This window comes from Petaurus breviceps, unplaced genomic scaffold, assembly GCF_028583685.1.
Source record: "Petaurus breviceps papuanus isolate PSGF00001 unplaced genomic scaffold, PetGlider_PUasm1.0 41, whole genome shotgun sequence".
NCBI classification, from domain to species: Eukaryota; Metazoa; Chordata; class Mammalia; order Diprotodontia; family Petauridae; genus Petaurus; species Petaurus breviceps.
This window is the reverse complement of record NW_027186320.1, coordinates 5,147,239-5,159,193: the sequence shown is the minus strand read 5'-3', so window position 1 is coordinate 5,159,193 and position 11,955 is coordinate 5,147,239. Positions and strand designations below refer to the sequence as shown.

Genomic DNA, 11,955 nt, shown 5'->3' with positions numbered 1-11,955 from the left:
CCCAGGTCATCCCGACACTGGGGCCAGTGCTCTTACTTGCTGTGCTACCTGGATGCCCCTAAAATATGACTCAACCAACTTTAGAGCTAAAGAACACACAAAGTGACAGAAATCTTCTGATGAAGGCAGCCTGGCAGGCCGGCAGGGAGGGTCCATCTCCTCAAGCTAGGAGCAGAGACCAACCTGGTAGCCCAGGATTTTAGCCCCAGGGTGGCCCCTACCAGACATGGCTGGAGTCACTTTAGGAGAGTGGATTACCAGCAGTTTTGGTGATTTCCAGAATTATCAGCCCATAAATGCCAAAGGCAAAGTCAGTGTGGACGTTGGGAATAGAAGGTCCAGAACTATGGTCCAGTCTCTGCCCCCAAAGGGACAAGGGGCTGAGGTGGGGCAGCCACCGCCATGTGGCGGCTTCAGAGCTGCTGGCCTGCAGATGGTAGGGGAACCAAGTAACAATTCTGAGGGGTAATAGCTCTTTCTTTAACCTGCTTGGATCTGGGTCACTATCTTTGTTGGATGACCTGGGATGTGTGAACAAGTGCCAGAGCCTTTGGAGGCTTCTGAGAGGGCACCCAACTAACAGCTCTGGCAGCTGTGAAAAGCCCAACAATTTTAAACAAAGCTTTCCTCTCATGGGAAAAACCACTGCCCTGGAAAATAGATCCAGGAGAGATAATTTTATATTTATTGGACTACCTGAAAGCTATGATCAAGAAAAGAACCTAGAAATCCTCCTTCAAGTAATTCTCAAGGAAAATTGCCCTGATGTTTTAGAACCAGATGGCAAAAGAGAGGTCAAAAAAATCCACCAATCACCCCTTGAAACAGATCCCCAAAAGAAAACATGTAGGAATCTAATAGGCAGCTTCTGGATTTCCCAGATCAAGGAGAAAATATTAAAACCTGACAAGAAGAAACAATTTGAATACTGTGGAATCATAATCAGGATAACACAGGATCTGTCAGCTTCTACACTGAGGGATTAAAGTCTTAGAATATGATATTCCAGAGGTCAAAGGAGCTAGGATTAAAACAAAGAATCACCTAGCCAGCAAAATTGAGTATCATGTTTCAGTGGAAAATATGGTAATTCAATGAAATAGAGGACATTCAAGCTTTATTGATGAAAAAAACAGAGTTGAATAGAAAATTTGACATTCAGATACAAGAAGCAAGAGAAGCATGAGAAGGCAAAGAGGGAAAAGAAATCATAAGGAAATTATTAAAGTTGAACTATTTTCATTTCTATGTGGAAAATGATAATTGTACCTTATGAAACGTTTCTCAGATTAAGAATAGATGAAAGGAATATAAATGTATATACATGTGTGTATGTTTGTGTATTTGTACATACATATATGTCTATGTAGTATGGTATATGGGCATATGAATATATATGTAAGTGAGTGTGTATATGTGCACAGGTATACAAAGACAGAGGGCATAGAAACAATTGAATAGAAAGAGATGATATTTAAAAGGTGAAATTGAGAGGTGAGAGAGGAATATCATGAGAGGAGACAGGGGGAGACAGAGTGGGGTAAATTATCCTATATAGAAGAGGCAAGGGAAAACTGTGACAATGGAGGGGAAGAACAGGAAGGCAAAAGTGAATGGGTCAAACTTACTATCATTGAATTTGGCTTAGGAAGGGAATGACATATGCACTAAATTGGGTAGCTTGTTTTTTCTCTTTTTCATTTTTTAGTTTATATCATTCATTTCCACAAGATTTTGAATTGAAAAATTTCTCCCAATTTTCCCCTACCCCCCCCCCCCCAAATAGCAATCCCACTGAATATCCTCTCCCCCAATCTGCTCTCTCCCATATCTTCCCCCATCCCACCTCCAACTTTTTAGTAGGGCATGGTAGATCTCTATGACCCAGTGCCTGTATATCCCAGTTGTATGTAAAGTAATAAAAAAAATAGTGCATGTGAATGTGTTTGTGTGTATTAAAAATTTTATTTGAAAACTATAAATTCCAGATTCTTTCTCTTCCTCCCTTTTCATCCACCCTTACTGGGAAGATAAGCAATTAAATTTAGGTTGTACTTGTGTAGCTAAGCAAAACATTTCCATAGTGGATACATTGTGAAAGACTGACTGTATTTCCCTCCATCCTATCCCACCCCCACTTGTACTATTCTCTGCTTTGATCCCATCTCTTTTCAAAGGTGGGTGCTTCCAACTTCCCTCCCTCCCAGTCTGCCCTCCCTTTCATTATTCCCCCTCTCATCCCCTTCCCCCTACTCTCCTGTAGGGTGAGATACCATATTTAGTGTGTATGTCATTCCCTCCCTAAGCCAAATTCAATGAGAATAAGGTTGACTCATTCCCTTGTTCATTCCTCTTCTTCCCCTCCATTTTACATTTTCCCTTCTCTCTTCTATATGAGATAGTTTACTCCATTCTGTCTCTCCCCATCTCCTCTCCTTATATTCCTCTCTCACCTCTTAATTTCACCTCTTAAGTATCATCCTTTCCTATTCAATTGGTCCTGTGCCCTCTGTCTATGTATACCTATACATATATATACACACCCTCGCATATGTATTCATACGTCCATATACCCTCCTATATAGACATATGTACATATCTATGTATACACACACATACACACACACACAGATAATTCCTATTCCCTTCAACTATTCTCCTACTGAGAAAAGTTTCATAAGTTACAATTATTGTTTTTCCATGTAGGAACATAAATAGTCCAACTTTGATAAGTGCCTTATGATTTCTTTTCCCTGTTTACCTTCTCATGCTTCTCTTGATTCTTGTATCTCAATGTCAAATTTTCTAGTCAACTCTAGTTTTTTTCATCAAGAAAGCTTGAAAGTCCTCTATTCCACTAAATGACCATATTTTCCACTGAAACATGATACTCAGTTTTGCTGGGTAGGTGATTCCTGATTTTAATCCCAGCTCTTTTGACCTCTGGAATATCAAATTACAAAGCCTTCAATCCCTCAATGTAGAAACTGCAAGGTCCTGTGTTATCCTGATTGCATTTCCACAATATTCAATTTTTTTTCTTCCTGGTTGATTGTAATATTTTCTTCTTGATCTGGGAATTCCTGGCTATTATATTCTTAGGAGATTTCTTTTTGGGATCTTTTTTCAGGAGGTGATCAGTGGATACTTTTAAACTCTATTTTGACCTCTGGTTCTAAAACATCAGGGCAATTTTCCTTAAGAATTTATTGAAGGATGATTTCTAGGTTCTTTTTTTTGATCATGACTTTCAGGTAGTCCAATAATTTTTAAATTATATCTCCTACATTTTTTCCAGGTCACTCATTTTTCCAATGAGATATTTCACATTGCCTTCTATTGTTTATTTGTTTGGATCTGTTGAGTAGTATTTTGATTTCTTATAAAGCCACTAGCTTCCTTTTGCTCCAATCTAATTCTGAAGGAATTATTCTCTTCAATGACCTTTTGAGATTCTTTTTCCATCTTCCAAATTCGGCTTTTTAAGGCATTCTTCTCCTCATTGCCTTTCTGAGTCTCTTTTGCCATCTGAGTTAGTCTATTTTTAAGGCATTATTTTCTTCAGTCAGGTTGTTGACTCTCATTTCATAATTTTCTTGCATCATTCTCATTTCTCTTCCCAATTTTTTCTCCTCTTCTCTTATTTGGTTTTCAAAATCCTTTCGAAACTGCTCTATGGCCTGTAACCAGCTCATATTTTCCTTGGAAGCTTTTGGTGCAGGAGTTCTGACTTTGCTGTCTTCCTCCTGTTCCATGTTTTAATCCTTTTTTGCCCCCAAAATAGGAGTCTAATGTCGGATTTCACTGTTGGCTTTGCTTCCTTTGCTTGCTCATGTTGCCACTCAATTAGTTGACTTTTGAGCCTTTTGCCAAAGTAGAACTCTGCTACCAGAATGGGGGGCTTTGTCCCAAATTGCTGGGGTTTTCACAGCTACTGGAGCTATTAGTTGGGGACCTCTCTGAAGCCTCAATATGCTCTGGCAAACTGGTCACATTCCCTAGGACCTCCATCCTAGACAGTTATCCAGATCAAAGAAGGTTAGAGCAAGAATGATTACTCCTCATACTGGTAGCTTGGTCCCCCTATAATGTTCAAGCCAGGACCTCTGAAGCAGCATGGTGGGAAGCAAAGCCTCAGCTGCTTCTTGCCCCAGGGGCAAAGGCCAGATCGCACTCTTGAACTCCCTATTCCCACAAAATCTACACTGACTTCTCACTTTGTCTTTGGCATTTATGGCTTGATAATTCTGGAAACCACCACAGCTGCTTGTAATCTGCAGTGCCTCCACAGCTGGTGGCTGGTCAGGCCACCCTGAAGCTAACACCTGGGCCCCCAGCACAGCTGGGCTTGGATCCCAGATGCTGTGCTGGCTGCTTCCTGCCAGCCTGCTGGGCTGTCTTCTGTGGGAGGTTAGCTTCTCTTTGTCATTCTGTTGGTTCTGTACCTTCAAAGTTTGTCTAGAATAAATTTTTACATGAATTGGAGGAGATGGGAGCTGGGGCTGTCCAGAAATCCTGTTTCTACTCCACCTTCTTGGCTCTGCTCCCTAAATTGAGTATCTTGCCCCACAGGAAAATGGGGGTAGGGGAAGAGAATGAGATGGGATGATGGAGGGAAGGGAAGGTTGGTGGGCGGAATGGTAGTTAAAAGTACACACTTTGAAAAGGGACAGGGTCAAAGTAGAGAATAGAACAATTTGGAGGCAGGATTGGATTGAGGGAAATATAGTCAATGTTTCACAATATATCCACTATGGAAATGTTTTGTATAGCTACACACGTACAACCTATATTGAATTTCTTATCTTCCCAGTAAGGGTGGGTGATGAGGGAGAAAGGGAAAAAAATTGGAATCCAAAGTTTTAAAATCAAATGTTTAAAATATATATCATTGGGGCGGCCAGGTAACACAATGAGTAAGAGCACCGGCTCCAGTGTCAGGATAATCTGGAGATTGTAATCCCGTGCTCAGACACTCAGCACCACACCCAGGAATAACTGGCCATGTAACCTTCAGCAAGTTAGTTAACCCCGATTGCTTAAAATATATATATCACCATCATCATCAATCATCATCACCGATCATCACCAATTGATCATAATCACCCATGATCACTGATCATCACCAATCATCATAGATAATCAATCATCATTGATTATAGATCATCACCAATCATCATCAATCATCATCAAAACATGCAACTGGGAAATAAGATATACAGGCACTGAGGGATGGAGATCCATCTTGCCCTACCACAGTGTTGGAGGATATAGGAAAGAGCAGAATGGGGGAGGGGGAAACAGTTCGATCACTGTTTTGGGGTGGTGGGTAGGGGAAAGATGGGGAGAAAATTTGAAACTCAAAATTTTGTTGAAATGAATGATGCAAACTAAAAATAAAAATAAAATTAAAAAAACAAATACCTGCCTTAACAATGAAATCTCTCATGTGATTCCCTAAAAAAAGACCAAAAAAATTTGCATATATTTGTCTAGATACATTTTGTTCTCTTCTTTTTTAATATCTTTTAGTTTAGCTTATCTTATTTTAAAGAAACTTTGGTATACCAATTACATAATACATCACCTCCTCACATCTAGTAGCTACTATGTATTTTGTTATATTGATATAAAACTTTACTTTTACTGTTAACTTTACATTCAGAAAATATATTCTCAGAGAGCCCAAATAGTCTCCAGGTAGATAGTGCACTCAAAACAAAGAAGATCCAGTGATGAAAGTATTTTGTTAGGGCTGAAACTATGTAATAGTAATAATCAAACATTTATCAAGAATCTGCTATTTGCTAGAACTAACCAGAGAAAAATACAAATGAAACATGGAAGCCATAAAACATAATAGATTAGATGTTATATTCTTTATGTGTACATACAAGTTATTTTATCCTGAAATAATAGAAAAAGGAAAAACATTATAAATACTTATAGCTATGATAACTTAAAACAAAGATAAAGTAAATTTGCTATGATCACAGGCAGACGTAATATTTCTTTTTATTTCCTCCTTTGTCAAATTGTGAGTTAGACTAAATGGCAACAGAATACAGGTCCTATAAAACTGAAAACATACTTACAAATTAAGTTAAACAAACACATTTTTCCTTTCTTTCAACAAATAATTATTGACAAAGATGGCATATGTTATCAATTAGAACCACTATTTTACGTGCTTTGTTTGACCATTTTCATAAAACTAGGGTAGGGTTACTATTTGAAAAGATATCTTTTTTGTCCAGACACAAAATACTATATAAATTTTAGAGAGGGAAATATTATAGACACATGCACATGTGTGCGTGCACACACACAGTGTATGTATGTGTGTATGTATATATAAACATATATGTATGCATAAACAATTATATACATGTATATTCATTCTTCCTATCAAATACATAAAATTAGGAGTTAGAACAAATGATCTCTTACATGTAAAAAATTCTATTATTTCACAACTTTCAATGTTTATTTTCAGTAAATCAAACCAGAAAGTGGAAGTTGCTGTTTTTCTTTTTTTAATATTTCATTTTTCCTCAATTGCATGTAAAAATGAAATCAATATAAATTATTTTTTAACGTTTTCAGTTACAAATTCTATTTTTACCTTATTCCCCTCCCTCCACCCTGAAATGGCAAGCTATCTGATATTTGTTATGCATGTGCAATCATATAAGACATTTCCATATTAATCATTTTGTAAAAGAAAACTCAAATATGACAAGAAAAAAAACAGAAAATAGAAAATGGTAGGCTTCAGTCAGTATTCAGACATCATCAATTCTTTCTGTGGAACTGCACAGCCTTTTTCACCATGAGTGCTTTGGAATTGTCTCGATCATTGTATTGCTAAGAATAGCTAAGTCATTCATAGTAGTTCATCATACAATATTTCTTTTACCATGTACAATGTTCTCCTGCTTTTGCTCACTTCACCCTGTATCAATTCATGGAAGTCTCTCCAGGTTTCTCTGAAATCATCTAGCTTGTCATTTCTTTTAGTGGAATAATATTCATATATTATTTATATCATATACTACAATTGTTCAGCCATTCATTGATAAGCATCCCCTAAATTTCTAATTCATAGTTACTGACAAAAAAAACTGGTATAAATATTTTTGTGTAAGTTGGTTCCTACCCCAAGCCCTTTTATATCTTTTTGGATTCAGACCTAGTAGTGGCATTGCTGGCTTAAAGGGTATGTACAGTTTTATAGCCCTTTGGGAATAGTTAAAAGTGACTTTTTCTGATGAAGCTTGCAATGAATCAGAAAAAAAAAATGCTATACAGTTACTCCATAAAATACTATGATATTAGCCAGGCATATAAAAAAAATTCTTTTACAATATACTTGTAGACAAGTTGGAGAAATATACCTTGAATTACAATCATTAGATGGATTTGAAACTGATTGAATGATCAGAGTCAGGAGATTCATACCCCATGGCCTAAAGAAAGAAAAAAAGGAGAAAATAGCCTGTCAGACCAACTACAAGGGGAAGTAGTTATCTATAATTCTGCAAAAGCTTTAAGAAGCAACCTCAGGGATGTTGTCACTCAGTTTAGATTCTGGGATAAAATAACATGTGATTTCACTGGAATGAGGTCAGTGAGTATGGAGCGGGTACTATCATTTGGGGAATAATTTAGAGTAATAATAGAAGAGCGGTTTAATTTTGTTTGTTTTAAGTAATGAGTTTGTTGTGAAGGTGTTCATGTGTTCAATTTCCAGAAGAGTTAATAAGTTCATGTCAAGTCAAACCCCCAAATGTTGGGAGTACAGGTTTTTCATTAGGTCTTGGTATGCAAAAAAAAAAAAAAATGTGTATGGTGGTAGAAGGATGAAGGTAAGGACATGGTTTCATTTGTAGCATTCCTAGCATTCCTACCCTCACACATACATACCCCATGTACAAAACAGAGCTATGTTAAAAAGCTGCAAAATAAACTATCTCCTATAGTTATTTTGAATCACAGACTTCTTAACTCTGTCTCCTGTCTCTTTGTATTGCGAGAGCCTGATTTTAAAAACCAGACCCCAAATACTAGGGATAGGACTTGGACCTATGATTTCGTTGTCATAAAAAATTCCCCAAAGAGGAAAAATACTTCACTAGTATTGGTTGTCACCTTCTTTATAATTTCAAGTCTTAGAGAATAGCCTAGTGTACTGAAAGGTGAAGGGACTTTTTGAGGCTCAAACAGGCAGGTCATTTGTATACAAGAAACAAGTCAACTAATATTTAGATAGCAGTTGAGATGTCACTGATCAGTTAATTAAGATCAAAGGACTTATGACAGAATATGTTGTTTCAAAAATCTATGAATGAATAGTAAAACTAAAAAAAAAAAATGAGAACTTATCTTAATGCTAATATTGAAGACACCCACAATAGTAATAACTCTTCTGAAATAAGTTCTCCTTCTGTGGTCAAGGTGGATGTGGTGAATTGCATCCTCTATTTGTCAATTTAAAAGTAATAAAATTGGCACACAGAGACTTTATTAAAATTGTCCCTGCTAGTCCTGATATATTTCTTATGTACTACAGTTCCCACTGTGTACACATTAACACCAAGGAGAAAACTCAGCACTACAAAGACGATAGCAATTAAAGTACTTGCTGTCTTATTTTTGTTCTTTGGGAAGGCCATTCCAGACCTCAGAGAAACACCAGGGTATCTACAGAAGTCATGGTAGCCTGTCATAGAAGTGACAAGATTAGGGCAATTTATTATGTGATAAAATTAATGAAGTAGATAAGCCTTTAATTGGGAGAAATCACTTATCCTCATAAGATTCCCAAAATAACTTGAACTTGGAGTAGCACGCTTGTTTTTAGAGGGAAAAAAATGATCTATGCTTTCCCTTGCAATGTAGAGTCTTCTTTGTTTCTCCCATAAGATTGTGTACTCCCAGAGGCCAAGAATTAGGACACCTTTTACTTTCGTATCCCCTCAAATTATGGCACAGCGGGACATATAAGAGTAGAGGAAGTCCTTAAATATTTCTTAAATTCAATTGACAATATAGCAGAATTATTCTAACTTTTGTAGGTATTCCAGGGCAATCCTTTGTGTGTATGAATTTATCTATATAAAAGGTCTTTTAAAAAATCTAACTAATAGAATGTATGCACTTTAAGCTGAATTGCCAATTTTCAAACTCCATGACCTATAAAAAGCTTTGGTTTCATATGGACTAAGATCCACCTCGGAGTAAATTCATATTTCTAAGAAACCTACTCTTCAGGATTTTCCCCCTCTATGGGTTAAAAAAAAGCTGAATATGAGAACTTAGACTTCCTGGCATGGCAATCTAAAGAACTGGAATTGTTCAAGAATTCTTCTATCTCTGACAAGAAGGCTAGATGGCATACCTAGATTGTATGCTTGGAAATCAGCTTTATTGGGTTCAAAGATAATACTTTAGATTGTAAAACTTGGCATTTCTTGCAAGGCAATAGGTGAGGCCAGCATTGCCCATGAACTCCCTTCTTAGGTCACAGGTTACTGTCCATGTGTTTCTACCAAAATAATTATACTATAAATAATAATAACTAGGCTATATATTTATATATTCTGTCTACAATTTGACACATGTTTTACTCAGTGCTTTATAAATATTATCTCATATAATCCTCATAACAAACCTGAGAATTAGGTGCTATTATTATCCACTTTTTTTACAGTTGAGGAGACTGAGGAAAAAGAGGTTAAGCAACTTGCCCAAGATCACACAGCTAGTACAAGTCTCAGGCTAGATTTAGACTTTAAAAGCAACTTTACTAGCTCCTGGTTTTGGTTGGTAGGAGAAGATAATAGACATAAGGCCCCTGCTTCACCTTGAGTATATCTCTAGGGGAAAAAAGTAGTGAAAACAAATAACAACAAAACAAGTTTTCCATTAAGACTCTTCTTTATGAGCTAGCATGAAAGATAGGATCCTTTGAAAACAATAATTTTAAAAAGAAGAACCAGTCCATAAATACAAACCAATCAATTCTTCTTGGGGTGACTCAAAAACTTATTATACTGATTTACAGGATGTGAAACCAAGAACCATGTCCACATCTTTCATAGAGATGCTAGGGAAAACTCCCCACAAAGCACACCATGTTGCTTGGAATGTCTCCCAGGATCATGACCCACTTCCAAACCCTTCCTTTCATACTTAATCAAACAGAAAATTTTACCTCTTAGTTATTTCAAGTTTTTGTGGGCACTCCCTTTATAAACATCCTTCTCCCAAGCTCCCTAAACAAAGGTTTCTGCGAGTAATCTCATTAAAGTGATTGGAGGTGGGGGATTCTCTGTTGAGCCCCTCTTACACAAGATACATAAAATGATAACAACAAGAAAGTACTCAAACCACCATCTGGAGTGATAATGCAACTAGAGCAGCATAGGCAAGTTGTCATCAGATGAAATACTAATGGGTGCTGAAAAAAAACCATGATTTGGCAATATATGGCTTAGTGTTTTACAACTGATTTTAATGATATATACATTTCAGTATTAAGTTGTTATTTGAAGATACCGAAAATAAGTACATTTTTAAAAGAATTGCTTGGATTGAGGTCTAGGAACAAAAGTAAACCAACTTTGCAAATTTATTATTTTTCTACCTAAGTACCTTTTTATCTGCCACATCTTTTAACTTCTGCCCCAACTTTATCATCCCTTCTCTACCCTCAAATACAGAGTAGATTATTTGAGACTGGGACAAAGTATTTAAATGTTGCTGATTATAAAGTAAACTAAAATGTGGTCTGTATGCCAAAAGTATATTTACATTGTTAACTTTTGATGTGTCTCAAATTATTTTATGATTTTTTTGATAAAGGCTAATAATGTTACCCAAAACTAAAATAGTAGTATTAGAATATCCTCTCATCACAAGGCATATATGATCTATTTGAAAATAATTTTTTGTTAGTCATCCTAACTTTACCTTTCAAGGACATACATCCATGGTACTTGGTACACATTTATGTCATAAATTTAAAATTTATCGGGTAGTAATAGTAATTGGCCACAAAGGAATTTATTTGGTAATTTTTGAATTCTTTGACAGGCACACTCATGCATTTTCATGTGTTTGTGTGCATGTGTGTGTGTATCTGTGCTAAAGTTATTTGGAGAAACCTTTTTGTTTAGGGATTTGAATATGTAATGAACAGTATGATCTCTTACAAAAAACACCTAAACCACCTACAGGGTATGGTTTGTTTATTATATTTTATCATCTTTAATTATACTGTACTATACTGAATCAGAGATTTAAAAAGAGGAACCAAATATGAATGAATGAATGAATGATGAAAACAAACATTTTTAAGTGTCAGTTTTGGCCCAGATGCTGTGTCAGTGCCAAGTATATAAAGAAAAAGAAAAAAAAAAGGAATGGTCCATTTGGTTCATTCATTCAAGCAACTTATATTTTTCCATTGGAAGGGAGGGGGAGGGTACATATTTAGGAAGATGTAAAATGCAGACAAAGTAATTATGAGATACTTTTTCAGAGAGGAGAAAGATGAATAATTGGGGAGATTTGGAAAATTCCCTTGAAGCAGGTGTTACTTGAGCTATGACTTGAAGGGAAATAGGGCTTCTAAGAGTCTGAGGTGAGGAGGAAAAATTATAGTGAACATTTATATATAGTACCTACTCTGTGACAGACATTGATTAAGCACTTTACAATTATGGTTTCATTTGATCCTCACAGACCCTGGGAAGTATGTGTTATTACGATTCTCATTTTACAGATGAGGAAATTGTGGTTAAGTGACTTGCCCAGAGTTACAGGCTAATAAGTATCTGAAATCAGGTTTGAATGTAGGACTTCCTGACTGTAGCCTTAGCACTTTACACATAGCCACCATGCTGAAGAAGATTTCAGATACTGTCCAAATGCATGCAAGATCTTAAGATA

General features: G+C 36.3%; 1 pseudogene; it reads left to right on the top strand.

Annotated features, from left to right (window-relative positions):
- The first annotated feature begins 226 nt into the window (after window positions 1-226).
- The window catches only part of LOC138171092 (ubiquitin-conjugating enzyme E2 variant 1-like), a 99,778-nt pseudogene continuing 88,049 nt past the window's right edge, over window positions 227-11,955 (top strand).